Here is a 14031-nt window from a genome sequence, read left to right as displayed (position 1 = left end):
AGCAAAAGTATGCTCTTGGGAATGAACATGGATCAGCGAGAGGTTCAAATGCTGGCAAGGATAATTGGTTGCAGCGCTGGGACCTTCCCTGTGTCCTACTTGGGTTTACCTTTAATTAGGTTTTGGAATACCATCGGCTGCTCAATGGGATCCGGTGGTGGAAAGAATAGAAAGGAAGTTAGTAAGGTGGAAGAAAAAGTACATTTCTCTTGGGGGAAGAATAACACTAATAAAAGCGGCACTCTCAAACATGCCGGTTTAGTTCATGTCTCTCTCCAAAATCCCAGTGAAGGCCGCATTGACAATTGAAAGACTACAACGGAACTTCTTATGGGACGGAGATGGTTAGTCAAAGAAGTTGAAGCATCTAATCAATTGGGAAAAGTTGACCAAATCCAAAAGACACGGAGGTCTGGGGATTGGGAAGCTAAGTGTCACGCTCCAAACCCCCACCCTGAGCGTAGGACATGATAGCGGCGTATACCTGCAGCACAAGTCTCACAAATGTAGAAGGCTACAAAGCAAGTAACAGAAACAACCTATCATTCCATAACTAAAATACCAAAGTTCAATTAATGCGGACCCATCAAAGTCAAATCAAATCTCATCTCTCCCCAAAGACAAAGCAAAATAAAATATTAAAGTCTTTACATCTTATTCAAAGTACTCACTTCCTAATAAACTGAAAACAACTAAACAAATCTCTGAGTCAAAGTCCAATCTCAAAACTAAGCGTCTTGTTCCTCATTAGCCTCACGAGGGTCAAGACCTGAAAAATATTATATAACCACAGTCAACTGAAAAGCTCAGTACATAATAAATCACTACTCTAAGTACAGTCTAATCATAACAAGGCTCAATAGGGTCAAATAACAACGTCAGAACTGAATACTAAAGTCTCAACTGAACAGTAGGCACAAAGTAGATGTAGTGCATGTCATATAAGGTTCTGAATTCAAGGTGCAATAAAGCAATTCAATGCCTAAGTTCAGATCAAAGTCAAAGGTTTTCATAATTCAAATACACTTCGGAGTCATCAGCATGGTTCAGAAGACATGTTATTGCTTATACACCGACAGTCCACGGTGATGGAACTAATTCCTCGTAGTTTAGATACAAGTCGACAGGGCCAACATTTTTTCCCACTGACGGGCGAGAAGTTCCAGTGTACTACCCCCACGGTGGGTCCAGAGTTGCCAATTGTTTTACCCCCATATGGCAGGGTCTAAAAATAACCCAAGCCTCCACTGAAGTGTTTAGAAGGTGTCCTAAAGTAGGTTCAGAGGTTCATATTCAAATAGTTCTAATTATTCTAATGGTTCCAATAATTCAAAGTTCAAATTGATAGTTTCAGAGGTTCAGAGTTCAGAGTAGTTATTTCGAAAGTTCAGAGTTCATAACAGTTATTTCAGAGTAACAGTAGATGAAATAGATGGCATACTAGACTCAAAGCTAATTCAGAAGTTCAAAGGTGTCGATACAAGTTTCCAAAGTCAATACTGATTGAAAAGGGAAAGGGGTTTATTATACCTAAAGTCGTACGTTATTACGTACCTCGAAGATGTTTGATTCCCTTAACTTCTGATTACGATTCAATACCCTAATCTGAACAGAACATATATAACATATAAGGGCCCAAAAAGGTAACCTAAAAGCCAAAGAATCAAAATCCAGAATTCAAAACTTATTCTCATATTTAGACAAATTTTTGAACATCAAAGGCATTCCAGTCAATTGGTCCTTCACTACTATTTTGATCTCAAAAAGCAGTTTTGGGGCACCGGTCGACTGCCCATCAACTACTGGGGTTCCAGTCGACTGATCCGACCAGTCGACTGCACTTCAACTACTGTTTTGGTGTAAAACACAGTTTTTGGACGAGCCAGTCGACTGCCCCCGGTAAAACTGGTTTTACCCGATTTTCACAAACTTTGACTCATCATATCTTTTTTATTCGGATTCCAAATTGCGCGGGGTCGGATCCGATAGACTCGTATCGACGAGAGGAATCCATTAAACCCAACTTCACGCTCTGAATTCAAACATACGATTTAAGAAAACTCTCTAAAGATTCTTATTAGAATCTCCAAAACTCAAATTTCTGAATTCAGATTCTTACCAATCGACTTTGAGTTCATTGGAACCATAGAATAATATTAGGTCCAAGAACTCAAGATCAATCCAAAGATTTCTTATTTCTAACACATACTAATCACAATTCTTGTTTATTTCTCTTATCAAACCCTTGTTTTAGGGTTTCTAATTATTCAAATCTTTCATAGTTCATAAATCTTACTTTGGTTCGCGGCTTCGACTTTGAAATAGCAATCTCCTTGGTCTTCTTCTTCTCTTTCTCTGATTTCTGTCTCTAGGGCTGAACAAAATGTTTAGGATTTGTTTAAGCCACAAAGTGATGTATTTATAGGCTTTATTAGGAAGCCCTAATCTTAATCAAATACAAATGGACAAAAACGCCCCTTGTATTCAAGGGGGGCAAAAATTTTAAAGGGGGTATTTTTGGGTATTTACATCCTACCCACCTTACAAAAAATTTGTCCTCGAAATTTACTATTCACGTACCTGAGTTCTCAAATAGAAACAGATATTTTGATTTCATTTTCTCTTCCAACTCCCAGGTGGCTTCACGTTCTGAGCGATTCTGCCACTGAACTTTCACATACAGAATAGTCCTTCGCCTAAGAACCTGGTCCTTACGATCCACAATACGGATAGGATGTTCTTCAAATAACAGATCTTCTCTCAGATTCAGAGGTTCTAATTCAATCACATGGTTCAGATCCTCTATGTACTTTCGTAACATAGACACATGAAACACATTGTGCACTCCAGACAATGATGGAGGTAAGGCCAGTCGATAGGCCACTTTTCCAATCTTTTCTAATATTTCGTAAGGTCCGCAAATCTTGGGCTATGTTTTCCTCTAACCCCAAACCGCATCACTCCCTTCGTGGGTGATACTTTCAAAAGCACCTTATCTCCGATATGAAATTCTAATTCTCTTCGTCTAACATCTGCATAGCTCTTCTGTCGGCTTTGTGCCGTACGAAGATACTCTCTAATCAATTGGAGTTTGTCCACAGCTTGCTAAACCAAATCCGGGCCTAAGAGTCTTCTTTCACCTACATCATCCCAACCTATAGGTGATCTACATCTCCTCCCATAGAGGGCCTCAAAATGTGCCATCTGAATACTGGCCTGATAACTGTTATTGTAAGAAAATTTAAAATCCCAAAGGGCAACCTAAGAGGGCAGTGAATTGGGTTATTTAAAAATCTCTTCTAAATAACTACAAGGAGTGTGAGATTTAAACCTAGATTATGCTAACCCTTGTTCAAGATAAAATTTCAAGTTACGGAAAGAAATTACCAAACACCAAGGAGAGGAGGAGAAGAGTAAAGAGACCACACGGAGATTTTTATAGTGGTTCGGTCACAAACGGACCTATTCCACTACCCAAGTACTTGGTCTTTTCCTTGGGATTTTCCTTCACTATATTGAGATTCCGCAAACTGAATCTCTGGGCCTTTACAACAAAATCTGCCTCCAAGGGAACAAACCGTCTTTGCAAACACCGCCTCCAAGGAATCAACCTTCTTCGCGCACCGCCTCAAAGGAATCAACTCCTCTTTGTAAATACAAGAAAGAAAAGGAAAGATCAAGCTCACAAGCCTCTAAATAGGCAACTACAAATCTCTCAAGCTCACAACAACTCCAAATGATTGCAAATCAAAGTCCTATGGAGTCCTCTTGACTAGGAGTAAATGTAAGGTTAAATGCTTTCAAGAGGTTGAAGAAGAATCCTTTTGATTTTGAGAGTACAAGCTCTAGGGATTGGAAAATGATTGTTCAAAAGGTTCTTTGGAAGGTCTTGAATGATGTTTAAATAGCCCAAGTGCTTTTATGACCATTTGGGGGCAATACTGTAAATATTTGACCAAGAAAAAGTAAACTGCGCAAGCCCAAACAGCTCTTTTGCCAGACCGGGGCGGTCGACCGAGCTACAGCGGTCGCCTGCCCTTATCGGGCGCTCATTTTTAATTTTGAATTTCGAACCGCCGCGGTCGATCAGGGTGTCCGCAGTCGCCCGCCGAGGGCTTCCTGTTTGTTTTATTTATTTATATTCAAAACCTATCCGCGGTCGACCGAGATAGTGGCGGTCGACCGGAAAGACCTTTTTAGATTGCTCCAATAAATCCAGGAGCATATCTGCGGTTGACTGGTATGGCCTAGGTCGCCTAGGTCGACCGTGGGACCCCGGTCGACCGGCCCTACTTTGAAATTTAGTTTTACAATTTAAAATTATGGGACAATGGGCTAAGGTCTTTGGGCTTTTGTCCTATGTTTTCAAATACTTTTATAAGTTTGTCAAAATATGTTTTAAAGGATTTTGAAAACATAAATCCATGCAAATGACTCCATGTTAAGAGGACTCTATTTCACACTACATAAACCTTGAGTCTTCTTGTGTGTTCTTGAGTCTTTGTCTTCTAGGCACTTGCATGAGATTTTCACTTGGAATAGTCTTCTATCTTGCTTTTGTGCATGTGGTTTCTTTGAGTCTTCAATGCTTGTAGGATGATCACCAAGGCTTGCCTTGCTCTAAGTTGAGCCCTTCTTCTCTTTGCTTCTAGTGATGACTTCAATGATTTCTGTCTTGATCACAACACTAGAGCAACCATTAGTAATCTACCATCAATTTGGGTTGTTGATCATCAAAATATGAATGGGTTGTGATTGAGATATTAAATAACCGCAAGTGCACGGATCGTGTAAATACGGGTCGAACTCGGGGAAGAGAAATCTAGTTGTCAATCCTATTCTTGTACCGATTAGAATGCTAGCTATGATATAATGTTGCCTGGAATGGACTCAGGATTTCCGTGGATTTGACCTCGGAGCCAACACTATATATAAGCGTATTTTCTAATCCATCTAAGAATCAAATTTAACTAAGATCTTTTTTATTTAAAATCTTAATTTAGGCAAAGTGTACCAAAATTCTAATGATCTTTTTAACTACTTATCTAATTTAATTAGATAACCAAAATTCTAAGGGCCTAAGTTAATTGAAAAATTGCAAAAGTAATTTGGAATATTGTAAAAACCTTAATTCAATATAAAAGAGTACTTAGGGTTAGAATCCACCATGGGCTTGGATTAGATTAATTAATTCAAATAATTTTTGTGTATTGAATTGTATATTTGATAATTAGTCTATGGGAAATAAGATCAATGGATGTCATTGCCCATGAGTAATTTATCAAAGACATACTCCAATTTTAAAGGCTATATAAATATTTATAATGTTCATAACAATCGCTCATACGAAAGGGGAAAGCCAATGGCATGAATGATTGGTATGCAACAATTATAAACCATTAATTCCATACCATTAAATTTAATGAAAAACCTTTCTCCTTCCCCATGGTTTCATCTAAACCCTAAATATATAGGATTTAGTTACTCATGAAGAAAGTCAAAGAACTAAAAATAAAAAGTAGAAAGAAGAGAATTGTCATTAAGAATTTGAGAAGGAAAAAAAAACAAATAGAACTCTTCTTTAATTGAAATTGAAAGTAAAAATACATCAAATTGTAATTTAAAATAAAGAGCAAAATAAGAAAAACTTATTCTTTTTCTCCTTCAATGGTTGAACCATTGTCCTCCTTCAAGCCTTTATCGGATTCCTCTCGTCGATACGAGTCCAACGGATCCGACCACGCGCGAATCGGAGCTAAAACGAAGAAGTTATGGTCCGTTGAAGTTTTTAAAAAAAATAAAAAAAACTGCTGAAGACGCGACGAGACGAGACGAGACTAAAAATTCAAGAAGATGGGAGAGAGTTCAAGAGAAATTGATATATAGATTTTGGATGAGAATGGTTGCTAAATTAAGTGATTGAAAAAGATGTAAGGTGGAGATTAAAAAGCTAATCTTAGGAAACAAATAAAATGACAAGATTAAGGCTTGAATGGGCTTTCTATATCTCTTCTAAAAAAACACATAGGTTGCTTTCCTATTTTTTTTCTTTCCAAAGGTTTGTCTAAAACCTTCTAATTATTTTGTCAAGCAACTTTATAAATGGTAGAAAAATAATGAAAAGTTTTCAAGTTGAGGAATATGTGCATGAAAGGACCAAATTGTCCCTATCTTTCGAATGAATTGCAACCATGCCATATACTTTCACAAATGGCAAATCTACCCTTCCTTTGTAATGCACATAAACAACTAATAATTCCCTTATCATCTCTTGATCATTTCAATCTCAACCATTGGAATTAAGATCATTTCTCTTCACTTGTTTTTCATCATCCATCCTTGAAATTTCATCTTTCAAAGCAAAATAAGGGGGTGTGGCATTATCAATTTGATCCTACTAAAGCATCATGCCAATTCGGCCAACTAAGACATATTGGAACTTTGGATTCTCATGGCAATTGGTCATTTCTTCACTATTTTCATATGTTAAGCTCAATTTCCTTCATAATTCCAATAAAAATCCTGAAATAACAAAAACAACAAAAATACCTTAGTAGCACCGCTTAAAACATAAAATATGAATGCATCCTACCACTACCATTCACACATAAATGTGTTCATCAAATTCCCCCATACTTGAGCTTTGCTTGTCCTCAAGCAAACAAGAAAAAATAACAAAATCGAAACAATAAAAACAAAATCCTAACTCATTTTCGTAGGAATCACGATTGCACTTAGCATGTGCAACAAGCCTTTAAACCCTTAGGTTACCCTGGTGGACGAGTTTTGTCTCGTGAGTGTTTGCAGTGAATGTACACACAAAATTCTAAAAATAAACTTTTCTTTCCAAATTTCACTATAGAATAAAGCCAAAAATTTCTAATCCTTTTTCTTTGATAAATTACTCAAAATAGAAGAACAAGAATACCCCCATACTTGAACCTTACATCCTATCCTAAGTTGGAAAAATTAGAAAAATATTTTAAGTAAGGAATCCTCTTTTGAATTTGTCCTACTCTTCTCCCTTAAATTTACTTCTAGTGTAATCATACCATAAAAGAAATTTGATTCGGAAACTTCGTAGAAAATTTGCAAATTTATATGGCCCACCATACTTTTCACTTTTCCCATACTTTCTAAGAATAGAACTCACTTTTTGTAATCATCTACTGTTTTTGGCGTGAATGACATGCAGGGCATACACCAGACACCCAGGCTACTAAGCAGTGTCCGACTAATCTTTGATTTGCATATATCATAGACATTGATGCATATGAGTTGAAGTTTTACCTTTGATTATGTGCATGCTTTAATTTATTAAGCTTTCTAATTGACCCATGAATGGAGTTTTTAGTCAGTTGCTCTCAAGCCAGTTTGGCTTTAAGGAACTAGGCATAAAAACCCTTAAGACTTAATAGCTCAAGTCAAAAAGGCTACAAATCAAAACTATAATCAAGAAACAAACTTTCTAAAAATAATTCTTTCTTTCTTTTGTTTCAACCTTTCTTTCCTTTTTATCCATACCATATAAAAAGCAAGTTTCTATTTCTATTTCTTATTTAAATCCTTTTAAAAGAAAGATTCCAAAAGAAAATAAAACTAAGGAAAGTATTCTTTCTAATTTTTCAAATTCCAAAATTAAAATATTCACTAACTTTCTTTCTTAAAATAGGAAAACAACTTTTTTTTTAAGAATACAAAGTTCTTTCTAATTTGAAAAATTACCTAAAACAAAACGACAAGAAAATTTCTAACTTCAACTTATAGAAAAGACTAGAAAATGAAAGTTTCTAAAAGCTACCCCCTCATACTTGAATTATGCATTGTCCTCAATGCATGCAAAAATAGAAACAAAAATATGAGGACTAAAAATAGAAAAGAGGGTACGTACCGTATCTGTTTAGGCAGGACTCGAATAAGAAGGTTCATGGAGATCCATGACCTCTTCCATATCCGGCTTTGACAACTCAATAAATGGCTTTAATCTTTGACCATTAACTTTAAAAATCTCACAATTGCTTGGATTTAGAACCTCGACCGCACCATGGGAGAAAACTTTATTAACCACATATGGTCCATCCCAACGGGATCTTAACTTACCTGGAAAGATATGCAATCGTGAATTGTAAAGAAGTACTTTTTCGCCCGCTTGAAATGATTTTCTCAAAATATGTTTGTCATGAAAAGCTTTTGTCTTCTCTTTATAAATCTTTGCATTCTCGTACGCTTCATTGCGCAACTCCTCCAATTCAGAAAGTTGTAATCGCCTTTGAACACCTGCAGAAGACAAATCAAAGTTTAGTTTCTTAATAGCCCAAAAAGCTTTATGTTCCAATTCAACCGGGAGGTGACAAGCTTTGCCATACACAAGGCGGTAAGGAGACTGACCAAGATCAGTCTTGAATGTCGTCCTATGAGCCCACAAGGCATCCACTAATCTAATGGACCAATCTTTGCGGTTTGGATTCACTGTCTTTTCCAAATTTTGCTTAATTTGCCTATTTGAAACCTCCACTTGGCCACTCGTTTGAGGATGATAAGGGGTGGCCAACTTATGAGTAATACCATATTTCTTCATAAGAGCTTCAAACTGTCTATTACAAAAGTGCTTACCCCTATCACTAATGATGGCACGAGGTGTACCGAAGCGCAAAAAAATATTTTCTTCAAGAAACTTCACCACCACCTTGTGGTCATTGGATTTGCAAGCAATGGCTTCAATCCATTTTGACACATAATCTACACCTAACAAAATATACAAGTTTCCAAAAGAGTTGGAAAATGGTCCCATAAAATCAATACCCCACACATCGAAAATTTCTACCACTAAGATCGGGTTGAGGGGCATCATATTTCGCTTTGTAACTCTTCCTAACGATTGACAAGATCTACATGCCTTACAAAAATCAAAAGCATCCCTAAAAATACTTGGCCAATAGAAACCACATTGTAAAACTTTGTGCGCGGTTTTCTTTACACTAAAGTGGCCACCACAGGCTTGATCATGGCAAAAAGATAGAATCGATTGGTGTTCATGATCGGGCACACATCGTCGGATAATTTGATCCGAACAAGTTTTGAACAAATAGGGGTCATCCCAAAAGAAATACTTTACCTGTGAGTGAAACCGGTATTTGTCTTGGTTGGACCAATGATCCGGTGTAGCACCTGTAACCAAGTAATTCACAATATCTGCATACCATGGCTCACTAAAAGTAGCAAACAATTGCTCATCAGGGAAGTTTTCATTAATTGGACATTCGTCATTCTTTGCATTAGGAAGTCTAGACAGGTGATCGGCAACCAAGTTTTTCGTACCCTTTTTATCTCTAATCTCCAAATCAAACTCTTGAAGAAGTAAAACCCACCTAATGAGGCGAGCTTTAGCATCCTTCTTTCCAACAAGATACTTGATTGCCGAATAGTCGGTATAAATTATCACATGCGATCCAATCAAGTAGGACCGAAACTTCTCTAATGCAAACACAACCGCTAGAAATTCTTTCTCAGTAGTGGTGTAGTTGAGTTGTGCATCATTGAGAGTTCTACTTGCATAATAGATTACATGCGGTAATTTATTGAATCTTTGACCCAACACGGCTCCTATTGCAAAGTCGGAAGCATCACACATAATTTCAAACGGTTCGGTCCAATTAGGTGCTTGAATGATGGGAGCCGTAATTAGCTCATTTTTCAAACACTAAAAAGAATCGAAGCATTCTTTGGAAAACTAAAATTTTTGATCTTTTGCTAACAAGTTGGTTAGAGGCCTAGCATTTTTAGAAAAATCTTTTATAAAACGCCGGTAAAAACCCGCATGGCCCAAAAATGATCGAATATCCTTCATGCTTTTAGGCGGTGGAAGATGGACAATGAGATCCACCTTAGCTTTATCAACCTTAATACCTTCTTTTGAAATCACATGTCCTAGAACGATGCCCTCTTTTACCATAAAATGACACTTTTCCCAATTGAGGACAAGGTTCTTTTCTCTACTCCTTTCTAAGACCAATTTTAAGTAATGTAAACATTCGGCATAGGTGGAGCCATGAATAGAAAAATCATCCATAAAAACCTCTAAGAAGGTCTCCACCATGTCAGAAAAGATACTCATCATACATCTTTGGAAAGTTGCCGGTGCATTGCATAACCCAAAAGGCATACGTCTATAAGCAAACGTTCCAAAGGGGCATGTGAATGTCGTTTTCTCTTGATCTTCAGGAGCTATGGGAATTTGGTTGTAACCGGAATATCCATCAAGAAAGCAATAATACTCATGACCTGCTAACCTTTCTAACATTTGATCAATAAAAGGCAAAGGAAAGTGATCATTCCAAGTAGCGGCATTAAGCTTTCGGTAGTCAATACAAACCCGCCACCCCGTTTGAATGCGAGTTGGAATAAGCTCATTGGTGGCGGATTGTATAACCGTGACTCCCGACTTCTTAGGCACTACTTGGATAGGACTCACCCATTGGCTATCCGAGATGGGATAAATGATCCCATTATCTAACCATTTTAAAATCACTTTTTGGATGGCTTCCTTCATCACAGGATTAGCCCTTCTTTGATGTTCCCTTGAAGGTTTGGTACCCTCAACGAGATGGATGTGAGGCTAATTCCTTTGATGTCGGCCATTGTCCAACATATGGCTTCCTTGTTATCTTTTAGCAATTTAATGAGTTCCTCCTCTTGAGGGGAGGTTAGGTCCGTAGCAATTATTACAGGCAAAGTACAATTATCACCCAAAAATGCATAACGTAAATGAGAAGGCAAGGGCTTCAACTCCAACTGTGATGCTTCTTCGATTGATGTCTTTGGGAGAGATGTTGCGAGTGGTCCAACGGGCTCCACATTTTGAATGGCAAAAGCTTTAGAAAAGAAGTCATCTCCTCCATCATCTCCTATTGCATCCAAGCATTCTTGGAATCTTGCATCAAAATCAATTGCAAAGTTAGAAACAATATCATCAGGAACATATTGATTTCTTCATGAAAATTTGGTTGCTTACCCAATCTAAAGACATTAAAATCAACCGATGTGTTTCCAAAAGATAATTTCATTAATCCATTTCTACAATTAATTAGAGCGTTGCTAGTGGCAAGGAACGGTCTACCAAGGATGATAGGAATTTGTTCCTTCATATTAGCAACAGGCTCGGTATCTAACACAACAAAATCTACGGGAAATAAAAAATCACCTACTTTAACTAACACATCCTCAACCATTCCTTTGGATGTTTTAATTGATCTATCCGCCAATTGAAGAGTGATGGTGGTTGGTTTAAGGTCTCCTAATCCTAGTTGCTTAAATACAGAAAAAGGCAAGAGATTTACACTTGCACCCAAATCCAAAAGAGCATGTTCAATATTTGTGTTACCAATAGTGCAAGAAATAGTAGGACATCCTGGATCCTTATACTTAGCCACCATTTGTTGAGACAAGATGGAACTTATATTTGCGGCCAAGAAAGCTTTCTTGGGCACATTAGTTGTGGGCTTTTGTGTGCACAAATCTTTCAACACTTTGGCATAAGTAGGAACTTGAGAAATCACATCTAATAAAGGAATGTTAATTTGCACTTGTTTAAACACATTTAAAATTTTATCCATGGCATCCACCTTCTTATTATTAGCAAGTCTCCTTGGAAAAGGAGCTTTAGGCACATACTCATTTTCAGGTGGAGAAACAACCTGCTCTTCACTTACCTGTTTGGATTCCGCAATCGAGCCTGTTGGAGGGGAGTCTTTTCTTACCTCTTTGGATGTATCTTGTATATCTATAGAAGGTTCAGATCTGACCTCCTCCTTGTGGTAATCTCTACCACTCCTTAAAGCATATACGGCATTACATTCGTTGGAGGGCTCTTGCGGCGGCAAAATTGGTTGAATGGCATTCAACTGATTTGGCGGTACCTGTTGATTCACATTCATATTCACGTTCCTTGGATTAGGAACGGGTTGACTTGGCATCTTCTCCTTTTCCCTCTCATGCAACGCCATGGCAAGTTAGGAGATTTACTTCTCCATGTTGTGTTGGCTTGTCATGAAAGTGCTAGTGAGAAGTTCTATATATTTTTTTAAGGAAGCTATGTGTTCCGACTCTCCTTGTTTTTGAAAACCCGGCGGTTGCTGATTTGAAACATTAAATCATGGGGTTTTGAAAAGTAGGAGGGGAAGGGGATGGCCGAACAAAAATTGGAGGGAAGGTGGGCCTAGGTTGGCCGAATTGGCCTTGGCCTTGGAAGTTAGATGGCCCACTTTGACTCCATGAAAAGTTGGGATGATTTCTCCATCCCGGATTATATGTGCTAGAATAAGGATTATTAGAGTACAAAGCACTTACATTCTCATTAGAATTACCAAATTTAGGAAGAGTTGGGCACTCTTCCATGACATCGTCCGTGGCTTGACACCAACTACACATAGGAACACTATGTGCAATTTGATTAACTTGTGAAGGTCATTTGACAACTATCGCTTCTAGTCTTTTGATAAGGCTATCAAGATGGGCCTCTTTTGCCACGGCATCCTCTATTAGAAATCCCTTACTTGAAGTGGCTCTCTCACCGTCTTGAGTGGATTCCCACTCTCTCATTTTTTTCGCCAAATCAAGTAAGAAGTTCCATGCTGCGGCCTCATCCGTGAAAGATGTAAAACCGTTAGGACACATGGATTCAAGAAGTTGCTTTGTTTGGTAATTTGTGCCCTCATAAACAATTTGGCATAAGTGCCACAAATCAATTCCATGGTGAGGACACTCTCGGAGTAGGTCTTTGAACCTCTCCATAAACTTAGAAAATGACTCTAATGGCTTTTGTTTGAATTGTAAGATATCGTTCCTAAGCTTATTAGTTTTATGTAATGGAAAAAACTTTTTTAGGAAAGCGACGGCGAACTCCTCCCAAGTGGTGATGGAGTTCGTTGGTAAGCCATAGAGCCACATTTTGGCTCCATCCTTGAGTGAAAACATAATAAACCGCAACTTTACCGCATCATCGGTAAGTTGTTGCAACTTAATCAAACCGTAAGTTGTTGCAACTTAATCAAACCACATACATCTTCAAACTCACGCAAAAATAAAGAAGCATCCTCCGAAGGGATGCCATGAAAATGAGGAAGCAAAGAGATATATTGCGATTTTAGCTCAAAATTATTGCCCTGTGCAATCAGCAATCTAATGCAAGAAGGTTGCGCGGTTCGGGCCTGATAGAAGCGATAGCGTAAACTCTTTGGCGGCTCTTGTTCTTCCGCCATGACTACTTGATTTGGATTTGGTTCGATGTCTTCCGCCGTCTCTAACCGATTTGCTCTTTCTAGTCGATTGGCCGAGTTCCGCACCCAACCTACGGTCATAAACACAAGAAAACCAAGTAAGAGAGATGGATAGGCAAGAAACAAAAAATATAACTAAACTAAAAATAACTACTAATCTAACACTTCGAATAATTAAGATTCTAATGCAACTCTCTTCCACGGCAACGGCGCCAAAAACTTGATTGAGATATTAAATAACCGCAAGTGCACGGATCGTGTAAATACGGGTCGAACTCAGGGAAGACAAATCTAGTTGTCAATCCTATTCTTGTACCGATTAGAATACTAGCTATGATATAATGTTGCCTGGAATGGACTCAGGATTTCCGTGGATTTGACCTCGGAGCGATACTCTATATAAGCGTATATTCTAATCAATCTAAGAATCAAATTTAACTAAGATCTTTTTGATTTAAAATCTTAATATAGGTAAAGTGTACCAAAATTCTAATTATCTTTTTTAACTACTTATCTAATTTAATTAGATAACCAAAATTCTAAGGGCCTAAGTTAATTGAAAATTTGCAAAAGTAATTTGGAATAGTGTAAAAACCTTAATTCAATATAAAAGAGTACTTAGGGTTAGAATCCACCATGGGCTTGGATTAGATTAATTAATTCAAATAATTTTTGTGTATTGAATTGTATATTTGATAATTAGTCTATGGGAAATAAGATCAATGGATGTCATTGCTCATGAGTAATTTATCAAAGA

General features: G+C 37.6%; 1 long non-coding RNA gene across 2 annotated transcripts in view; it reads right to left on the bottom strand.

Moving 5' to 3' along the window:
• Window positions 1-526: 526 nt before the first annotated feature.
• LOC143887457 (uncharacterized) overlaps window positions 527-14031 on the bottom strand; it is a 97477-nt gene continuing 83972 nt past the window's right edge. The window contains exon 4 of one of the 2 annotated variants that reach the window (XR_013254188.1): window positions 527-769. This is a non-coding gene — a long non-coding RNA (uncharacterized LOC143887457). Of the gene's footprint in view, window positions 770-12951; window positions 13346-14031 lie in introns of those variants that run through there. The other variant, XR_013254189.1, reaches the window with a different exon arrangement.

The sequence above is a fragment of the Tasmannia lanceolata genome, unplaced genomic scaffold (assembly GCF_043159265.1).
Source record: "Tasmannia lanceolata isolate RefF3 unplaced genomic scaffold, GAP_Taslan_0.1 ptg000012l, whole genome shotgun sequence".
In the NCBI taxonomy this organism is placed as follows: domain Eukaryota; kingdom Viridiplantae; phylum Streptophyta; class Magnoliopsida; order Canellales; family Winteraceae; genus Tasmannia; species Tasmannia lanceolata.
This window is presented reverse-complemented; position numbering and strand designations above follow the sequence as displayed.